We start from the raw sequence: 22,312 nt of genomic DNA, 5'->3' as shown, positions 1-22,312 counted from the left end.
CACCTCATACGTCTGAGTTAGGTGGCAATAGTATGGACGTAACGTGTGAGGAGGGGGATGATGAACCACCTGAAGTTGGTGCAGTTGAGGAGGTGTCTGAGGAAAGCGAAGCTGGCCAGGAGGATTATGATGATGATTATACGGATACCACGTATGTTCCCACAGAGGCGGCCTTAGAGTACGCGGGACCTGGGGCGAGTGCTGTATGCGGGGCCTAGAGCCATAAGTGTAGGACATACTGTAGGACCACACTCACAGGCTTTTAAAGGGAACCTTAATATAAGTAAAAAACAAAACAAGCTTAACTTACCTGGGGCTTCTACCTGCCCCTGCAGCTGCCCTGTGCCTGCACTGTCATTGAGCGATGATCACTCAGCAAACCTCCAGTCCCCCGCAGCGCCCCTCTTTCGGTCAGGTGACTCACCAAGTCGCTGTCCACTGCACTGCTGCCGGAGAGATACGTAGAGAGCGCACGTCTCTTGGCCGCGACTGGAGGAAGTTATGGGACCAGTACTGGAGTTGCTGGCAGCGGAGGACGGCGGCGTGGGAGCGATCCATGCGCATGGGGCTGGAGGAAGCCCCAGGTATGTATAAAACTTTTTTTCTCCCATCTCTGGTACACTTTAAAGTGCTCAGTGCTATTAAGAAAATAGATGCGTAACACGGTGGCATAGAGGTTAGCTCTCTCTCCTTGCAGCGCTGGGTCCCCAGTTCGAATCCCAGCCAGGTCAACATCTGCAAGGAGTTTGTATGTTCTCCCCGTGTTTGCGTGGGTTTCCTCCGGGCACTCCGGTTTCCTCCCACATCCCAAAAACATACAGATAAGTTAATTGGCTTCCCCCTAAATTGGCCATAGACTATGATACATGCACTACACTATATATACATATGACTATGGTAGGGACTAGATTGTGAGCCCCTCTGAGGGACAATTAGTGACAAGACAATATACTCTGTACAGCACTGCGTAATATGTTGGCGCTATATAAATACCTAAATAAATGTATGCAAGAGTCAGTGCTACAACAAGCTAAATCCACACCAGCAGTGAAAGGGTTACACTCACACATACAAGAGAAAGAGAGATGCTGGCTAGTGTTATCAGGGCTGGCACAGGAGAAAAATGCAGAGAGAGAGAAGAGGTGTCGGCTTACCACTGGAGAGAGCCTGTAGCTAATGTCTGCACGGAAGGAGAGTGCCTGTGATCTCATTCTCTGCACGGCCAGTGTACCTGTCCCCTCGACCTTCAAGAGGCTAGAAGTGATTAGGGGAGAAAGGACACTCGGTAGGAAAGCTGCAGACACCACCAGGCAGGACTGGAATCCTCTGCAGCCTTTAGTATTTCAAAAGAGCCGCTGCTCTCTCCTTAGTGGCTGGCTGTCTCTGCGCAGGCAAGGGGGCTGGATCCTTGCCATCTAACAGCAAGCCACAGGATAAGCCCTGCAAAAGAAAATCCATGTGTGCTGCCGGAAGGGCATCCAGGCTGGCGGGGTGGCATGCCGGGAAGCCTCACTCTGGCAGCCTCACTCTCTTCCGGTTTCTGCCTGTTGTCATGTGAAGCAATTTGCTGAAGCTGCATCATAGGCAGACCGGCGCTGGTAGTATGTGGCAGCGCGGGGCCTCTTTAGGTGCGGGGCCTGGGGCGATTGCCCCACTTGCCCCCCCCAAAGGCCGGCTCTGTGTTCCCAGTAGAGGAGATGACCAGGGGGACAGTTCAGAGGGGGAGTCAGAGAGGAGTAGGAGGAGACGACTCCATGATAGAAGCAGAGGGAGTTCATCCTCAGAAACAGCTGGGGGCAGTGTCCAGCACCATGTATCGCCAGCTATGGCCAGCCAGCCAACATGCCCTTCAACGTCAGCTGCTGATGCCACCGTAGCGCCATCAACCCAGGGGGGCTCAGCGGTTTGGAAATTTTTTAACATGTGTGTCTCAGATCGGAGCAAAGCCATCTGTTGTCTCTGCCAGCAAAAATTGAGCCGTAAAAAGGCCAACTCTCACGTAGGGACAAGTGCCTTACGAAGGCACCTGGAGACAAGGCACAAACAGCTATGGCAAGAACACCTGAGGAAAAGCAGCACCCAAAAGACAAGCCACCCTCCTTCTCCTCTTCCTCCTTCAGGTGCATCGTCTTCATCCGCTTTCTCCCTTGCACCTTCACAGCCACCCTCCTCCACACCGCCTCTTCCCTTGAGCGGTTCCTTCTCCTCTGCCCACAGCAGTACCCAGCTGTCCGTGAAGGAAGTATTTGAGCGGAAGAAGAAGCAAATGTCTGCCAGTCACCCTCTTGCCCGGCGTCTGACAGCTGGCGTGGCGGAACTATTAGCTCGCCAGCTATTACCATACAAGCTGGTGGAGTTGGAGGCTTTCCGTAAGTTTGTGGCCATTGGGACACCGCAGTGGAAGATACCAGGCCGCACTTATTTTTCACGAAAGGCCATACCCAAACTGCACCGTGCAGTTGAGAGGCAAGTGGTGTCATCTATTGCGAAGAGCGTTGGGTCAAGGGTCCACCTGACCATGGATGCCTGGTCTGCCAAGCCCGGGCAGGGCCGCTACATTACGTACACAGCCCATTGGGTCAACCTGGTGACCGATGGCAGCAAGCAGGGAGTACGTAGCTGCGAAGCGGACCGACTTGTCACACCTCCACGGCTTGCAGGCAGGCCTCCAGCCACCTCCGCCTGCTACCACATCTTCACTGTCGTCATCCTCCTCCCCCTTGGCTGGTGCCGCAATCTCCTCTCCAGCTACACAGCCCCCGCACTGAAGGGCCTATGCTGCCTGCCAGGTACGACGGTGTCACACAGTGTTAGACATGTCTTGCCTGAAAGCGGAGAGTCACACTGGAGCAGCCCTCCTGGCTGCTCTTAACAAACAGGTGGAGCAATGGCTGACCCCGCACAAACTTGAGATCGGCAACGTGGTGTGTGACAACGGCAGCAATCTCATTTCTGCGTTGAATTTGGGAAAGCTGACACACGTACCCTGCATGGCACATGTGCTGAATCTGGTCATGCAAAGATTTGTGTCCAAGTACCTAGGCTTAGAGGACGTCCTGAAGCAGGCCAGGAAGTTGTGTGGGCATTTCAGGCGCTCTTACACGGCCATGGCACGCTTTGCGGACATTCAGCGTAGAAACAACTTGAGACGCCTGATTTGCGATAGCCCGACTCGCTGGAATTCCACCCTGCTGATGTTCTCTCGCCTGCTAGACCAGGAGAAAGCCGTCACCCAGTACCTGTATCATTACAGTACAAGGACACAATCTGGGAGGATGGGGATGTTGTGGCCCAACAACTGGACACTGATGCGAAATGCATGCAGGGTCATGGAGCCCTTTGAGGAGGTGACCAAACTGGTGAGTCGCGCTGAGAGCACCATCAGCGACTTGATCCCCTACGCCTACTTCCTGGAGCGTGCTGTGCATAGAGTGGTGGATACAGCTGTTGAGGAGCGTGAACGAGAACAGTTACAGCAGCAGGAGTCGTGGGAGCGATTTACATCCGAACCCGATGTTTCCACAACACCTGCGGCAGCACAGAGTGGGGAGGAGGAAGAGGAAGAAGAGGAGTCGTGTGAGGAAGGAGAGGAGTCAGACTCTGATGATGGTGATGAGGAAGGTGTTTCTGTGGAGGAGGAAGAGGCGGCGGAAGAAGAACAACCGCGGCAGCCATCACAGGGGGCTTCTGCTGCTCCATGTTCCCGTGGTATTGTTCGTGGCTGGGGGGAGGAAAAAGGGTTGCGTCCCATCACTGAGGAAGAGCAAGAGGATATGGAGAGTACGTCTGCATCCAGCTTTGTGCAGATGGCCTCTTTCATGTTGTCCAGCCTGTTGAGGGACCCCCGTATAAAAAAACTCAAGGCGAATGACCTGTACTGGGTGGCCACGCTACTAGACCCTCGGTACAGGCACAAAGTGGCGGACCTGTTACCAACTCAACAAAAGGCGGAAAGGATGCAGCACTTGCAGAACAAGATGTCGATGATGCTTTACAATGCGTTTAAGGGTGATGTGGCTGCACAATGCAATCAAGGTACCACTGGCAGTAACCCTCCTCCTCCCAAGTCCACGCAGGCAAGGACAGGACGCTCCAGCGATCTCAGGGTGATGTCGGACATGCGGACATTCTTTAGTCCAACTCCTCGCCATAGTCCTTCCGGATCCACCCTCCACCAACGCCTGGACCGGCAGGTAGCCGACTACCTGGCCTTGAGTGTGGATGTAGACACTGTGAGCAGCGCCGATGAACCCTTGGACTACTGGTTGCGCAGGCTTGACCTGTGGCCAGAGCTGTCCCAATTTGCCATACAACTTCTCTCTTGCCCTGCCGCAAGCGTCCTGTCAGAAAGGACCTTCGGTGCAGCTGGAGGCATAGTCACTGAGAAGAGAAGTCGCCTAAGTCACGACAGTGTTCAGTACCTGACCTTTATCAAAATCAATGAGGAATGGATCCCAAGGGGCTACTGCACGACCGAAGACTAAGTCAGTCCCCGCACACAGCATCTCTGCCTGCAGGCCGCTTGCCTTCTCCACCACCACCAACAGGGTCCAGGACTCTAGGCGGATTCCTGAATTTTTAAGGCAGCTGCTAGCAGCGGCCACTACACTAATTTTTCTGGTGCGTGTACATGCCTGCCTAATTTTTCTGGCAGCACTGCGGGCGGCTGCAACAAAAAAACAAAAGGCATGTACATGTGCCCATCCCCCTTCGTGATCATTACCTTTCCGCGGTGAAGGGGCTTGCTTATCACAATGAAGCAATGACCGCCGGCTATTTGAGTGTCTGGGGGTGGGACACAAAAGATAATAAGGTCGTTGCTTCATTGTGGTCAGACCAAATTTGATCAGCTGGACAGTCACTGTTGTTCTATCATTGAGCTACCACAGCCCGGCGACCATATGGGCTTTAAAACCACTATCGCATGCACTCTTGCAACGGTGCGCACCAGTCCAGCACGGCCGTCACTACGCAAACAGCTGTTTGCGGTGCGTTACACAGTGAGTTTGGTGTGTCAGTGTGAAGCAGCACTCTTATTACACTCTCTGATTGATGTATACACATGCAAGATGTTTGAAAGCACTTTAGGCCTGCAATTTAGCATTCAATGTGATTTCTGCCCTTAAAACGCTGCTTTGTGTCACATCCAGATTTTTCCCCGGGACTTTGGGCATGTATCCCACTCCGCTATGCCCCCCTCCATGTGTTAGACCCCTTGAAACATCTTTTCCATCACTTTTGTGGCCAGCATAATTTTTTCTATTTTTCAAAGTTAGCATCCCCATTGAAGTCTATTGCGGTTCGCGAACTTTTTCGCGAACCGAACCTTCCGCGAAGGTTCGCGAACTGGGTTTGCGAACCGAAAATCGGAGGTTTGCGACATCACTACTACTGCAGCCAAATAGATCAGCAGGGCTCCCTATTGTTTAAAAGGAAATAAATATGGCAGCCTCCATATCACTCTCATCCCGGGTTCACTTTAAATTACAGTTAGCTCTGCCCTCATCCAGTCATGGCCATGCCCATTTTTCACCGTGGCGCGCGAAGCAATGCTTATGTAAAAGCAAGACCTACACGAGTTCTCCTCTGCAACACTGCCCAAGCTGCTGGGCCTAAAGAAAGGATATAAAGTTGAACGATCACACGGAGTGGGGCCTCCCCGCAATGCTGATGATAAGCGTCCTCCCCGAATGGTAATGAATCAGAATCAGAATGACTCGCTATCTTGATTTTGCTGATAAAACCGCTATACTACGGGCTTACAGAGCTTTGGATGGCCCCATTGATTTTCAGGGCAACTCTATGCGATTGTTTAATGACTATTCTGCTGAAATCTAAGCAAAGGCAAGCCTTTAATCCTGCATGCGCACTATGCGTCCAGAAAAAGTTCTCTCTCCAATATCCTGCCATTTTAAAAATCACAGATGACCAGGATGAGCAACATACATTTTCCTCAGCAAAAGATGCCATGCACTTTTTGAAGAGCTGTCCTCCAGCCTCCTCGTGAACTTCTCATATTCGCCCATATTAGGACCCTGCTGATATGCTACAATAGGGGGCGCTGCCAAACCAAAGAATTGCCTTCAAGTATATACAGGTATATCAGACACTAGTCCAAAGTTATTCTCAGTTCGTTGATGCAACTTTAACAGATTTAGCTGGAACTGCGGAAAGCAAGATCTTCGAGATAGCACGTAGGTACCAGCTTTCAGGGAAGAAGTGAAGCCAACTTTGCATGTTTTGTGTTTCAGTTTTTTTGTTCTCCATTTTATATCTGCTTTTTGGGGACTCATGGACAATCGAGTTCTCTCAGCACGACACATTCCATGATTTTAATCAGGGCTTGCTGGGGCATTCTGTAACCACTTCAATTTTATATGCCGTTAATCCCTGTTTATGGTATTACTTTTTCAGGGGGGAGGGAAAATTCTGGTAAATCCTTACTGCTGTGAATTATATGATGTATTATGTGATATAGTGCTTGCAGTCAGACTCTTGGCCCCGGGTTAGAATGGATGTTAGAGTCACTTCTTGGAATGTGATGGGACTTAAGTCACCAGGGAAAAGATCACTAGTTTTACGCCATCTAAAAAAAATCTGTACTGATGTAGCATTATTGCAACAAACCCCCCTAACTAAAGACCAATTCCTTTTTATGAAAAAATCTTGGGTTGGGCAGGTTTTTGGGTCTCCATCTCAGGGAAGAAAAATCTGGAGTATTGATCTTGCTTCATAAAATTTTTTCTGGGGAAGTATTAGATTGCAGTAATGACGAAGAGAGTAGATGGGTTAAGATGTGACAGCGAGTACATTGTGAGAAATTATTATTTATTTATAAAGCGCCAACATATTCCGAGGCGCTGTACAATGTAAGAAAACAAGCAAGGGATACATAATGATACAGACAATGATATAAATCAAATATGAACACTGGTACAAAATACAGAATTGGTGGTTACAATAGCAAATTTAACATGATGACTAAAATGTATAAATGTCTAACAGAGTGCAAGCAATTAAATTAATAACATTCCATGACACAAAAAGGTGAGAGCCCTGCCCTTGCAAGCTTACAATCTAAGGAATATGAGGTTATGAGTGTGTATGCCCCCACGAAAGAAGATAAATCATTCTATATGTCCCTTCTTGCTAAAACTTTATCAGTAAACACAACAAAACTCATACAAGAAGGTGACTTTAATTCGCTTATGCATGTTAAGGAAGATAGGTCTGGTTCAACGCTAATAACTTCTGCTGCTAAGGCTGAATCGAAAATTCTATCTGACTATGTGTCTGAGACTAGATTATGTGATAGCTGGAGAACCCTCCATCCTGATGAAGCCCAATATACTTTTTATTCAAATCCTCATAATACACGGTCCCGACTGGATTATTTTCTAGCATCCCCTTCCCTAATGCAACAAATAGACTCGGTTGAAATACTTGATATACTAATTTCAGACCACGCCCCCCTACAATTATCATTACTTCCCAAAATGCCTAAAGGCTCGGACATTCTTTGGAGATTTCCCACTGACTTATATCACGATGAGGGGTTCGCAACGCTACTTCAGCAATGGTGGTGGGAGTATAAAGAGTCTAATGCTGAACATATACATGATATTTGTCTTTTTTGGGAGGCAGCCAAACCAGTATTGAGAGGGAGAATAATTAGTTATGTAGCAGGAAAAAAGAAACATGCAAATGCTCAGTACTTGGAGTCGGTGGATGCACTACGCACAGCACATAGAACCTTCTTGGATTCACCCTCATTAGAAAATAAGTTAGCCTGGCTTCAAGCCAAAGGGCACACTGAAAAGTGCCTTAAAAACAGAGATAAATACCTTAAATCTTATAGCGATCTTTACTTTCATAAATACGGTAATAAAATGGGCACCCTGCTCTCTCGGTTGGCAAAGCCCCCTTATTTAAACTCTGTGATCTCTGGCCTTCTTACAGCCTCTGGTCAAGTCATCCATGACCCAAGAGGAATAAATATCACCTTCAGAACCTTCTATGAGTCCCACATGCTCACAATATGATTTTGATTGGTTACAGCAGGTTAATCTTTCAAGGCTTAATGCTTATAACCTCGCATATCTCAATGTGGAAATTACAATGGCTGACGTTACGTCTACTATTAAAAGTTTGGCAAACCATAAGGTCCCGAGCCCTGATGGCCTAACTTCAGGATTTTACAAATTGCTTAACCTTCTTGGCGGTAATCCCGAGCTGAGCTCGGGGTAAGCCACCGCGGAGGATTTCTCAGGCCCTGCTGGGCCGATTTTCATAATTTTTTTTTAGAACACGCAGGAAGCACTTTGCATGCTGCGTGTTCGGGTCGATCGCCGCCGCTCGCCGCCGATGCACCGCTACCCACCGCGATACAGGGCCCCCCCCGCATACCCCTTGCGTAGCCTTGTCAATCGCCGACAGGCTGCGCTATGGGGTGGATCGGGACTCCCTGTGACATGGCGACAGGGGAAGCCCTGAAGGAAATCCCATTTAGTACGGGATTTCCAGATGGGCTTGATTGCCGGCGGTGATCAGAGGGGTGGGAGGGAGGCGGCAGGGAGGGGGGAATCATGTAGCTAGCGCTAGGCTAGCTACATGATAAATAAAATAGGCTTAAAAAAACTCCCGCGGCCGCGCAGCCGCAGAACAATTAACCGCCAAGAGGGTTAAAATAGACTTGGCCCCTACACTTACCTCTATTTTTATTCATATACTGAAGCATGGAAAGTATCCTACCTCCTCAAATATAGCTTACATTAAGTTACTACTAAAACCCGGTAAAAACCCCCTAGAGCCTAGTTTCTAGCGGCCCATTTCTTTTATCAATCAGGACCTCAAACTTTTGTCCAAAATAATGGCGGATCGCCTTGCAGAGTTGATGCCCAAACTGGTTAGTGCCCATTTACCAGGATTTATTAGACAAAGGTCTGCAGATTCTAACATACGAAAGCTCCTAATCGCTCAAGACTATGTTAAAGCATATCCATCAACTTGTAAAAACTATGCGGTCTTACTAATTGATGCTGAAAAGGCTTTCGATAATATAAAATGGGAATGGCTGAATACAGTGGCTTGCAAAAGTATTCGGCCCCCTTGAAGTTTTCCACATTTTGTCACATTACTGCCACAAACGTAAAACAATTTGATTGGAATTTCACATGAAAGACCAATACAAAGTGCTGTACACGTGAGAAGTGGAATGAAAATCATACATGATTCCAAACATTTTTTACAAATCAATAACTGCAAAGTGGGGTGTGCGTAATTATTCAGCTCCCTTTGGTCTGAGTGCAGTCAGTTGCCCATAAACATTGCCTGATGAGTGCTAATGACTAAATAGAGTGCACCTGTGTGTTATCTAATGTCAGTACAAATACAGCTGCTCTGTGAGGGCCTCAGAGGTTGTCTAAGAGAATATTGGGAGCAACAACACCATGAAGTCCAAAGAACACACCAGACAGGTCAGGGATAAGGTTATTGAGAAATTTAAAGCAGGCTTAGGCTACAAAAAGATTTCCAAAACCTTGAACATCCCACGGAGCACTGTTCAAGTGATCATTCACAAATGGAAGGAGTATGGCACAACTGTAAACCTACCAAGAGAAGGCCATCCACCTAAACTCACAGGACCATGCTTCAAGGGGGCCGAATACTTTTGTAAGCCACTGTAGAATCTTGGACAAGATGAATATTACAGGTCTCTTGCAAAATGTAGTCAAAGCTGTGCATACTAACCCCTGTGCCCAAATGTACACACTGGGCTTCCTTTCACCCAGGTTTAAATTAGAAAAGGGAACAAGACAGTGGGCATGATGTGTTCAAAGTGATGTGCAGTGTTAGTTTTCCGCCACACATATCCTTTTGCATTTTGGCCAAAAAGTTCAATTTTGGACTCATCTGACCAGAGAGCCTTGTTTGAGACCAGAGCATGTTTGCTGTGTCCCCCACATGGCTTGTGGCAAACTGCAAACGGTACTTCTTATGCTTTTCTGTTAACAATGGCTTTCTTCTTGCCACTCTTCCATAAAGGCCAACTTTGTGCAGTGCACAACTAATAGTTGTCCTATGGACAGATTCCCCCACCTGAGCTGTAAATCTCTGCAGCTCGTCCAGAGTCACCATGGGCCTCTTGACTGCATTTCTGATCAGCGCTCTCCTGGTTTGGCCTGTGAGTTTAGGTGGATGGCCTTGTCTTGGTAGGTTTACAGTTGTGCCATACTCCTTCCATTTGTGAATGATCACTTGAACAGTGCTCCGTGGGATGTTCAAGGTTTTGGAAATCTTTTTGTAGCCTAAGCCTGCTTTAAATTTCTCAATAACCTTATCCCTGACCTGTCTGGTGTGTTCTTTGGACTTCATGGTGTTGTTGCTCCCAATATTCTCTTAGACAACCTCTGAGGCCCTCACAGAGCAGCTGTATTTGTACTGACATTAGATTACACACAGGTGCACTCTATTTAGTCATTAGCACTCATTAGGCAATGTCTATGGGCAACTGCCTGCACTCAGACCAAAGGGGGCTGAATAATTACGCACACCCCACTTTGCAGTTATTGATTTGTAAAAAATGTTTGGAATCATGTATGATTTTCATTCCACTTCCCACGTGTACAGCACTTTGTATTGGTCTTTCATGTGAAATTCCAATCAAATTGTTTCACGTTTGTGGCAGTAATGTGACAAAATGTGGAAAACTTCAAGGGGGTCGAATACTTTTGCAAGCCACTGTACTTAGTAACTTAACAAACCTGTCCAGCTTAGTCAGCCTAAATGATTTTGATGCTTTCATAGCCCCTCACTTATCCAGAATATCCCTCTCTCAAATACAGTCCTCCCTTCAAAAACAAGGGCCGGTTCTCATTTTCAAGCATGGAGCAAAGACCTTACAGACCCTAACATAGACACTAAAATTGTAACAGGGCTAGGAGTAGTTAGAAAACTGATGATGGGGAAAAATTGAGAGAATCTCATATTAAATTTATACATAGGGCAAAATATGCTTCTAACATAAAATACGCTAATCCCCCTCCGCATTATAATCCCAGATTCCCTAAATGTCATTTACCCAATGCAGATTTGCTACATTGTATATGGTATTGTCCCTTTTTTAAGGTCTTTTTGGTTAAAGGTTCTGAATTATATATCTCAGGTGTGTAAGTTAAAGTTAGATCTAGATCCTACCTTATTACTGTTTAATTTCTATAATCCTCCCCAAGTTCGCGATGGGGAGTCACAAAATACAGTCAAGGGCATGGGCCCTCTTTCACATATTGTTATTATTGCCTCCAGTAAAGTAATTTTATATAAATGGATTTATTCTGCATCTCCTACTGTCTGGGACGTTAAGGAGGAGCTAACCCACCATTCAATCTAGACAGACTAGATGCTCTGACACATAAAGAAAAACTCACTAAACATCTGTTTACAACCTGGAAACCCTTTATCTTGGCCTCATTCTCAACAGCTGAAAAGGACAAGCTGATGGAACATTTTAAATACACCGGCTGGTATTGCACGGATCAACTGCAAGGCTCTTTGGGCAGGCTGGAAATTTCCAACTACCGGTATATTTTTCTCTATCGATTTGAGGACATTCCATGGGTTCTGGAGAGAAATATAATTATTTGAATCGATCAGTGAGGATTGACCAAATGGGAAGGGAATGGGGGTAAGGGAGGTTTTTGTAAAGGTAAAGAGGCACTATCATGCTCTTACATTGTTGTATTCTCTTCTATTTTATTTTGTGCATTGCTCTCTGTTGCAGGTAATGTTATGCCTGCTGTGTGTTATTTAAGGCAATAAATCATTGATGATCTGCAGTATCACCGCTAATCAGATATATCACTAACCTCTGGATACCTGAGTAATATGAGTGTTTGGTGCAACAGTAATACTTTGAGGAGAATACCTGGGGAACAGGTATCAGGGCAGTAGGCAATACTGTCCTGGAGAACAAGTACCTTCCAGTAACCTGGGACTCTCCCGCAGGAAGGAGCCAGGCTAGAAGTAGGAAGGACCAGAGCGTGAGTGACACCAAAGGCAGGATGTCACTGACAGATCTGTGAACTATCTCTTAACTGAGAAGATAGTTCTCGAGGTCGGGCAAGCCAGGTCGGCAACACACGGACAGACAAAGTACAAAGACAGGAGACTGATTCGGTAATCCTAAGGCACGCAGGGTTTGGCAACAGAGTATCAGAAATAGCGAGGTACCGAATCAGTGATCAGAAGAGTGGTCAGGAAAGCAGAAAGTCATAACAGATAATAAACAATGCCTAGACTTGGGTGTGAGCTCCGTGATCATCAACACCCTGGAACTAGTCTGATATATAACAGAATGGTAACACAAGTCCCTAGTCTTGGATGTGAGGTCCTTGATCATCAACACCCTGAAACTAGTCTGAAGTATAACAGAATGGTAATACAGATTCCTAGACTTGGGTGTGAGGCCCTTGATCATCAACACCCTGGAACTAGTCTGAAGTATAACAGAATGGTAATACAAGTCCCTAGGCTTAGGTGTGAGGCCCGTGATCATCAACACCCTGGAACTAGTCTAAAGTATAACAGAATAACGACACAGATTCTGACAAAAGGTCTAAGTGCTTCCACGTAGTGATCGCATCGGCAGACAACCAGTGAATGACCAGCACCCAGTATATATAGTACAGCGCTATCCAGCGCCTCCCCTAAGTGCTGGACCAATGGGAACTGGTTACAACGTCAGCTGACCGGCTTGGTCAGCTGACTCCCTTCTGGCTGTCAGAAAAGTTCTGCCTCTCGTCCTTCTGAACCTGTGTGGACTATCAGTCCCAGCCACACCAGATATGTGTTGTGAACCACCCGCCGCGCTGGACGCGCAAACGGTCGCACCGCTATCAGAGCATGCGGTGGTTTCTCCGCGTTTAGCCATACTATCAGATGTAGGCCCACGCTTGCAAACCGCCGCATTGGACGCGGAATCAGCCGCCTTGTTCTGAGCACACGCGGCGGCTTTTCCGCGTTTTCTCACACAAACAAAGCAAAATAGAACGTACGATTTCAAAACTATATCAGCTACTCTTAGAACAATCAGTGCACGTGCCTACAGGTGCCTGATGCTGGAAAGGCGGCTCACTTTCCTCCCCAAGAACCTCCCTTCCTGCTTTTTTTATGCAAAGTCCTGATGAGAGTGTAAAAAGGAGAGGTTACTCACCCTGCTCTCAGCACTCCACTGACAAGAGCTCCCTTCAGTAAGGGGCACCTCTAGCTACTTAATGCTGAGGTTCCTCTAACTACCTAATACTAAGAGACACCTGTACCTACATATGACAGGCAAGGGAAATAAGGGAGAAGTGACAGCTGGGGCAGCCAGCACACTTGCCGTGCAGTTTGGTGGGGGTTTGTAAGTTCATGGAGGGCGACGTCTAGGGTGCCAGGACATCTGCGCCTATAGGCTCCTGTGAGGTAAATCCAGGCCTGGATATAGGGTTAAATAGATTTTGGTTAAGGAGGAATTTTTGAGCATGTAACAACGTTTAGCTATCGATATTCCTCATACTTATTGTTGTTTTAAGCTGTGTTTAAAATTACTAAGCTGAAGCATCCATGCTAAATTGCTAATAATTATTTGCAGACATTATGCAAATTGTCATCTTTATACATTCTGCCACAGTAATGGAAATGTCTAATGCAATTCATGGATATGTGATGTTCTTTTTCTTTGCCTTGAATAATAAAATTATGTTAAAAAAAGAAACAGCTGTGCTGTCTTTCTCCTCCACATCATCTGATGAGTCATCCCTGATCTTTCTGCAAGCTCCAAACAGCAGGGGGAGGGAGCAGTGGTGCTCAAATACCCCTTTTCAAAATTCGAGTTAGGTCGAATTCGAATAGTAAATTATTCGAGGTCAGTCGAATATTCGAGTCGAATAATTTTTACTATTCGATTCGACCTCGGAATTCGAGCTCACTATTCGAGTCGGTATTCGAGCTCATTATTCGAGCTGACTATTCGAAATGGCCTTAAATAGCTTCCAACACTTGTTTTGAGGGTGAATGATGCAAGAAACCTCTTTTTTTCCAAGTAACAACAGCAAGTGATTATGTGGGGATGTTCCTTTAAAAATAAAAAGTTGAAAAGAGAAGTTGTGTCCAGAAATTTGTTCAGTACTGTATATACTTCTTCTTCTTCTTCTTTATCTTCTATATCTTCTTCTTCTTCTTCTTCTATATCTTCTTCTTCTATATCTTCTTCTTCTATATCTTCTTCTATATCTTCTTCTTCTTTTATATTGTCTTCTTCTTCTTCTTCATCTTCTTCATCTTCTTCATCATCATCTTCTTCTTCTTCATCTTCTTTTTCTTCATCTTCTTCATCTTCTTCATCTTCTTCATCTTCTTCTTCTTCATCTTCTTCATCATCTTCTTCATCTTCTTCTTCTTCATCTTCTTCATCTTCTTCATCTTCATTTTCTTCATCTTCTTCATCTTCTTCTTCATCTTCTTCATCTTCTTCATCTGCTTCTTCATCTTCTTCTTCTTCATCTTCTTCATCTTCTTCTTCTTCATCTTCTTCATCTTCTTCATCTTCTTCTTCATCTTCATCTTCTTCTTCTTCATCTTCTTCTTCTTCATCTTCTTCTTCTTCATCTTCTTCATCTTCATCTTCATCTTCATCTTCATCTCCTTCTCCTTCTCCTTCTCCTTCTCCTTCTCCTTCTCCTTCTCCTTCTCCTTCTCCTTCTCCTTCTTCTTCTTCTTCTTCTTCTTCTTCATCTTCTTCATCTTCTTCATCTTCTTCTATATCGTCTTCTTCTTCACTTATTTCTCTTTTCAAATTTTTTTTTAAAGAAATGCAGCTATTTTTGAGCGTAACAAATAGCTGGTGGCGCACGCATGTTGGAAGCGCCATTGTATGTGCTCCCTGGCAGTGGAAACACACAGACAGCAGGAGGTAAATTCAGCAGCAGGAGGAGGAGGATGAGTGTGTGGCAGCAGGCAGTCAATGAGGCAGGCAGCGTGACATAATAGCCCTGGTACCTAGCGGTGATACCAGGGCTGTAAATAAACACAGCAGGCAGGAGGTCCCAGACAGCGGTCGTGCAGCCCACATTGTGTCCAATACACAACTGGGACAACACAGTTTTCAACCCGGGCACCTCAGAAAAATTAAACCTTTTTTTTTTGGGGGGGCGGTTTGTTTTGTTTTTACAACAAATTACACAGATATAGCTATTTTTTGACGTAATAGCTGGTGGCAGAGTGGCAGCAGAAGGTAAATCTGTGTACCCTGGCAGTGGGAAACACAGACAGACAGCAGCAGCAGCAGGAGGAATGGAGGAGTAATTATGTGTGCAGCTATTGTTTGACGTAATAGCTGGTGGCAGAGTGGCAGCAGAAGGTAAATCTGTGTACCCTGGCAGTGGGAAACACAGACAGACAGCAGCAGCAGCAGGAGGAGGAATGGAGGAGTAATGTGAGCAGCTATTGTTTGACGTAATAGCTGGTGGCAGAGTGGCAGCAGAAGCTAATTCTGTGTACCCTGGCAGTGGGAAACACAGACAGACAGCAGCAGCAGCAGGAGGAATGGAGGAGTAGTGTGAGTGTGGCAGCAGGTAGGCAGCGTGACATAATAGCCCTGGTACCTAGCGGTGATACCAGGCCGTAAATGAACACAACAGGAGGTCCCAGACAGCGGTCGTGCAGCCCACATCGTGTCCAATACACAACTGGGACAACACAGTTTTCAACCCGGGCACCTCAGAAAAATTAAACCTTTTTTTTTGTAATGGTTTTGTAGTTTTGGTTTTACAACCAATTACACAGATATAGCTATTTTTTGACGTAATAGCTGGTGGCAGAGTGGCAGCAGAAGGTAAATCTGTGTACCCTGGCGTTGGGAAACACAGACAGACAGACAGACAGCAGCAGCAGGAGGAATGGAGGAGTAATTATGTGTGCAGCTATTGTTTGACGTAATAGCTGGTGGCAGACTGGCAGCAGAAGGTAATTCTGTGTACCCTGGCAGTGGGAAACACAGACAGACAGCAGCAGCAGGAGGAATGGAGGAGTAGTGTGAGTGTGGCAGCAGGCAGGCAGCGTGACATAATAGCCCTGGTACCTAGCGGTGATACCAGGCCGTAAATGAACACAACAGGAGGTCCCAGACAGCGGTCGTGCAGCCCACATCGTGTCCAATACACAACTGGGACAACACAGTTTTCAACCCGGGCACCTCAGAAAAATTAAACCTTTTTTTTTTTTTTTATGGTTTTTTGGTTTTGTTTGTAAAACAAATTACACAGATATATAGCTATTGTTTGACGTAATAGCTGGTGGCAGAGTGGCAGCAGAAGGTAAATCTGTGTACCCTGGCAGTGGGAAACACAGACAGACAACAGAAGGGCAGTACACAGCAGCCCACTGTAGGTGTAAAATGTGTGGCTGCAGGCGACGTAATAGTCAAAGTGAACCAGGCTGGCTTAGTGAGCAGGAGCCAGGAGGTGGTAAAGGGTGGTAAGGCACATTAACGATGGTTCTTAGCCAGTTCATGTCCCCCTCTCGCCGACAACAGGGGCCAGGAACTCGCCTTCCACCCACGCCTGGTTCATCTTCAGAAACGTCAGTCTGTCCACAGACTTGTGAGACAGACGTGAGCGTTTCTCGGTGACCACACCACCAGCTGCACTGAAGCAGCGCTCGGACAGCACGCTGGAAGGGGGGCAGGACAGCACTTCCAGGGCGTACTGCGCCAGCTCGCTCCAGATCTCCAGGCGCTTGACCCAATACTCCATGGGATCAACAGGGGCATCGCTGTCAAGCCCGCTGTAGGACCCCATGTAGTCAGCCACCATGCGGGTCAGGCGCTGGCTGTGACCGGTGGAGGATGCTGCTGCATGCACCTCCTCTCTAGTCACTGCTGCCGGAGCCTCTACAGTCCTGTAGAGCTCGTGGCTGAGAGACAGCAGGTCTGTGGGGCGCTTGCTGCTGGATGCAGGCACCTGCTGCTGCCTCTGTGCTGGCTGCTGGACAGTGGGGGTGGAAGGCTGGGGGAAGGCTTCCTCCAAGCGCTCAACAAGGGCCTGCTGCAAGCTCCTTATTTGTTGCGCTGGGTCTCCTCCTGCAGGCGGCAGGAACTGGCTCAACTTCCCCTTGAGGCGTGGGTCCAACATCATGCTGATCCAGATGTCCTCCCTCTGCTTCATCTGGATCACCCTGGGGTCTCTGCGCAGGCACGTCAGCATGTGCGCTGCCATTGGGAAGAGGCGGGCCACGTCTGCTGGCACATCGACGGCAGTGCTGCTGTCCTCATCCTCCTCCTCTGCCTCGTCAGCCTCATCCTCTCTCCACCCCCGCACCAACTCAGCTGCACTGTGCTGCTCCCCCTCATCACCAGCAAGGTCAGGGACCTCCACCAAGTCCTCCTCCTCCTCCCCCTCAGAGGTGGACTGTGCAGCTGCTTGCCGCTCCTGCTGGTCCAAGGCTGCCGCTCCCTGTTCCAGCAAAGCATCGAGGGCCCTGTTCAGCAGACAAACCAGGGGCACCCACTCGCAGACCATAGCATGGTCCCTGCTCACCATGTTAGTGGCCTGCAGAAAGGGAGCCAGCACTAAGCACACCTGCTGCATGTGCCTCCAGTCATCATCGGGGACGATGGACGGGATGTTGCTGGTCTTGTCCCTTCTCTGAGCGGCGGAAACAGTGGCCAGGGCAAGGTACTGGTTGACAGCGTGCTTCTGTTCAACCAGACGCTCCAACATCGCCAGGGTGGAGTTCCAGCGAGTCGGAACGTCAAGGATCAGCCGATGGCGTGGCAGATCCAGCTCCTTTTGCACGTCTTCCAGGCTCGCACAGGCTGCAGCCGAGCGCCGGAAGTGACGCACAACGTTCCTTGCCGTTTCCAGCAGTTCGCCCATCCCCTGGTAGGTGCGCAAGAACTTCTGCCCCACCAGGTTCAGCACGTGGGCAAGACAGGGGATGTGGGTCAGGTTTCCCCTGTCTATTGCGGCAACCAGATTGGCCCCATTGTCGGCCACCACCTCTCCGACTCTGAGGCCTCTGGGGGTCAGCCAAATCCTCTCCTGCTCCTGGAGTTTGGCCAACACATGGGTTGCCGTCAGCTTGGTCTTCCCAAGGCTGACCAAGTGCAGCAGCGCTTGGCAGTGGCGGGCCTTCACGCTGCTGCTGAGGCGGGGGGTTTGGCCAGGTGTGCCGGAGGATGGCAGAGGATCGGAGGAACCTGCTGCAGTTCCCCTGACCCTGCGGGGTGGCACCACCCACTGTGTTGCTGCTGCTGCTGTGCCCGCTGCTGCTCTCCCATCCTCACCCCCTTCCACCAAGCTGACCCAGTGGACAGTGAAGGACAGGTAGCGGCCTGTCCCGAAGCGGCTGCTCCAGGAGTCCATGGTGACGTGGACCCTTTCACCAACCGCGTGCTCCAGCCCTCGCTCCACATTGGCCATCACAAAGCGGTGCAGTGCAGGAATGGCCTTGCGGGAGAAAAAGTGTCTGCTGGGGAGCTGCCAGTCTGGGGCTGCGCAAGCAAGCAGCGCACGAATGTCGCTCCCCTCCTGCACGAGCGTGTACGGCAGGAGTTGGGAGCACATGGCCCGTGCCAGCAAGCCGTTCAGCTGCCGCACGCGATGGCTGCTGGGAGGCAGAGCCCTAACCACCCCCTGGAAGGACTCGCTCAAAAGGCTCTGGCGTGGCCTTTTGCTGGCACGGGAATCAGCAGACACAGCGGAGGAGGCCACTGAGGACTGGCTGCCAGAACAGGCCTCAGTGTCGGCGGCAGGAGTTGCAGAGGGGGGAGGAGCAGTGCGTTTCCGTACTCCTGCTGGTGCTGCTGGAGGAGCAGGAGGGTGGGTGGCTGCTGTTGCTGCTGCTGCTGAAGGCTGTGCAGGGATGGGTGTGGTGCCACTGCCAGCACCAGATGCCTTCAGCCTCTGGAACTCCTCATGCTGGTGGAAATGTTTCGCAGCAAGGTGGTTGATGAGCGAGCTGGTGCTGAACTTTAAGGGGTCTGCACCTCTGCTCAACTTCCGCTGACAGTGGTTGCAAGTGGCGTACTTGCTGTACACAGTGGGCATGGTGAAATATCGCCAGATTGGTGACAGAAACATCCCCCTACGGCATGGAAGCGCTGCTGCCTGTCTCCCTGTGGTGGTTGGGGGGGGGCTTGGGGGGCTTGGGTGCGGCTGGTGGTGGTACTGGCAGATGCTGCTGCTGCTGCTGCTGAGCCTGAGACACCAGCAGGCTGTGGGACCTGCCTACTGCTGCCAATGCTTGCAATGATGCGCCTCCTTGCAAGGCCCACAAGAGCATCCTCCTCCTCCTCCTCAGAGCTGCTGAGGACGACATCCCCTGGAGGTGGTGGCACCCAGTCTCTGTCTGTCACCGGGTCATCATCATCCTCCCCCTCCTGAAACATGTCCTGCTGGGATGATGACCCCCCAAACTCCTCTCCTGATGCATGGATGGGCTGCTTGACTGTCGCCACAGTCTTGCTGTCCAATCCCTCATCCCCCAAAGTGCCCATCAGCATCTCCTCCTCAAAATCGCCAACAACAGCAGACAATACCCTGATGGTGCCTGGGGTAAAAATACTGCTGAGTGACAGGTCGCCAACTTGTGACGGTGAACTGGCCTCCTCCCCAGACCCTGCTGGGCGGCTGCTGCGAACAGGGGTGGTGGTGGTGGTGGTGGTGGTGAGGGTGGAGGCCTCGGATGCAGAGCTGATGGCGGGCTGCTCATCCTCCGTCATGAGTTGCACCACAGTGTCTGCATGCTTTTCCTCAATGGGACGTTTCCGACCCGGCTGGAGGAAAATCGGAGCAGGTGCTACACGCTGCTGCTGCTGTGTCTCTGCAGCGTGAGTTGCAGATGCTCCTGCTGGGCGGCGCCCAAGGCGTCCACGGCCAGTGGCTATGGGAGGAATGTTAGCCACTGACGCTGCTGCTGCTGCTGCGGAACTGTGCATGGTGGCGCGGCCGCGGCCTGCCACAATGCTGCTCCCTCTCCTCCTGATTCCCTTGCTGCCCTTCCCCTTGCCCAAACCGCGCTGGCTGCCACTTCCAGACATCTTCGATGTTTTGGGCGTATAGACAAAAGTTTTTTAAAAGGGCGGGTGAAAAGTGGGGTACTTTAATGGAGTGGGTTGGTGGGTGAGGTGACTGAGTGAGTGTCCCTAGTACAGTAAGTAAGTAGTAACAGTCAGGAAGTACAACTAGCAGTTACAATAATCAGTAGTAATCACAAGTAAATTTAGTGTGTGTACACTACAGACAGTGAGTGCACGCACGCGCAAACACGCGCAGGAGCTAGCCTATGAACAGTGACTGAGTGAGTGTCCCTAGTACAGTAAGTAAGTAAGTAGTAACAGTCAGTAAGTACAACTAACTAATTACAATAATCAATCAGTAATCAGAAGGAAATAGAGTGTGTGTAGTGTGTGTACACAGACAGTGAGTGCACACACGCAGGAGCTAGTAGCCTATGAACAGTGACTGAGTGTCCTAGACTCCTAGTACAGTAAGAGTAAGTAGTAACAGTAAGTACAACTAACTAATTACAATAAGCAATCAGTTATCAGAAGGAAATAGAGTGTGTGTAGTGTGTGTACACAGACAGTGAGTGCACACACGCAGGAGCTAGTAGCCTATGAACAGTGACTGAGTGTCCTAGACTCCTAGTACAGTAAGAGTAAGTAGTAACAGTAAGTACAAACAACTAACTAATTACAATAATCAATCAGTTATCAGAAGGAAATAGAGTGTGTGTAGTGTGTGTACACAGACAGTGAGTGCACACACGCAGGAGCTAGTAGCCTATGAACAGTGACTGAGTGTCCTAGACTCCTAGTACAGTAAGAGTAAGTAGTAACAGTAAGTACAAACAACTAACTAATTACAATAATCAATCAGTTATCAGAAGGAAATAGAGTGTGTGTAGTGTGTGTACACAGACAGTGAGTGCACACACGCAGGAGTTAGTAGCCTATGAACAGTGACTGAGTGTCCTAGACTCCTAGTACAGTAAGTAGTAACAGTAAGTACAACTAACTAATTACAATAATCAATCAGTTATCAGAAGGAAATAGAGTGTGTGTAGTGTGTACACAGACAGTGAGTGCACACACGCAGGAGCTAGTAGCCTATGAACAGTGACTGAGTGTCCTAGACTCCTAGTACAGTAAGTAGTAACAGTAAGTACAACTAACTAATTACAATAATCAATTACAATAATCAATCAGTTATCAGAAGGAAATAGAGTGTGTGTAGTGTGTACACAGAAAGTGAGTGCACACACGCAGGAGCAGCTAGTAGCCTATGAACAGTGACAGTGAGTGCCCTAGTACAGTTACAGTATATAACTACAATACTAATACAATCAGTAGTAAAGGACAGCAGAAATACTGGTATAGAATAGAGAGAAATAAACAGAGGACAGGAGGACAGCTGCCCACACAGGCAAGGCCCTGAGGCCTAAAGCTGTAAGCCTGCAGCAGCTGGCCTGTCTCTATGTAACACAAAAGCTACTAACTAAAATACAATGTCTAACTAACTAACAACAATATAGGTGTGTATAGGAGGTGTATGTGAGCAAAAACGCTAGGTAAATGACCACAATAGAGCTCTTGCTAAGCCAAAGCACAAAGGAGCAACTCTCTCTCTGTACAAGTCTCAGGCAAGCACGGAGAAACCTAACATGGCGGCCGCTATTTATAGGGTAGGGGCTGGCCAGGGTCCCCCTCTGTGATTGGCTGCCGTCAGAGGGCCTGGGAGCCCTCTGATTGGCTCTAAGGACATCAATCTGGGCTATGACGCTATTCGAGCTCGGTACCGAGCTCGAATAGCGCCGTTTTGCTCGAATAGCTCGAATAGTGAATGGGCTATTCGAGTGTACTCGAATAGCCCATTCGAATAGCTACAGCTATTCGGAGCTCGAATACCGAGCTCGAATAGCTGGAAAAGAGCTCGAATATTCGAGCTACTCGAATATTCGAGCTCTGCTGAGCACCACTGGGAGGAAGATCTGCCTTGCTCCAGGGAGGCTGACAGCAGGGGGGAGATCTGCCTCCTGTGGCTTCAGCTCAGCTCATCTCTTGTGCACGGAAGTACAGGGAGACTGTGTGGAACGCGATGACCCGAAAGCACTTCCGGAGTCAATTTACATCGCAACCATCTTGCCCAAAGGTTTAAAAGTTATATTTTATTAATTACATTATTTATTGGCAGTGGGGAGTAACAAAAATAGAAGAAATGAAGAGAGGAAATAACGGGGGGAACAGTAATATGTTTATTTTAATGTGCTGTAA

General features: G+C 48.5%; 1 protein-coding gene across 3 annotated transcripts in view; it reads right to left on the bottom strand.

Annotated features, from left to right (window-relative positions):
• The window catches only part of VEGFB (vascular endothelial growth factor B), a 582,522-nt gene that overhangs the window by 264,132 nt on the left and 296,078 nt on the right, over nucleotides 1-22,312 (bottom strand). The window lies entirely within an intron of this gene.

The sequence above is a fragment of the Hyperolius riggenbachi genome, chromosome 11 (assembly GCF_040937935.1).
Source record: "Hyperolius riggenbachi isolate aHypRig1 chromosome 11, aHypRig1.pri, whole genome shotgun sequence".
NCBI classification, from domain to species: domain Eukaryota; kingdom Metazoa; phylum Chordata; class Amphibia; order Anura; family Hyperoliidae; genus Hyperolius; species Hyperolius riggenbachi.
Note: the sequence above shows the minus strand (reverse complement) of the source record. Positions and strands in the feature narration are given on the sequence as shown.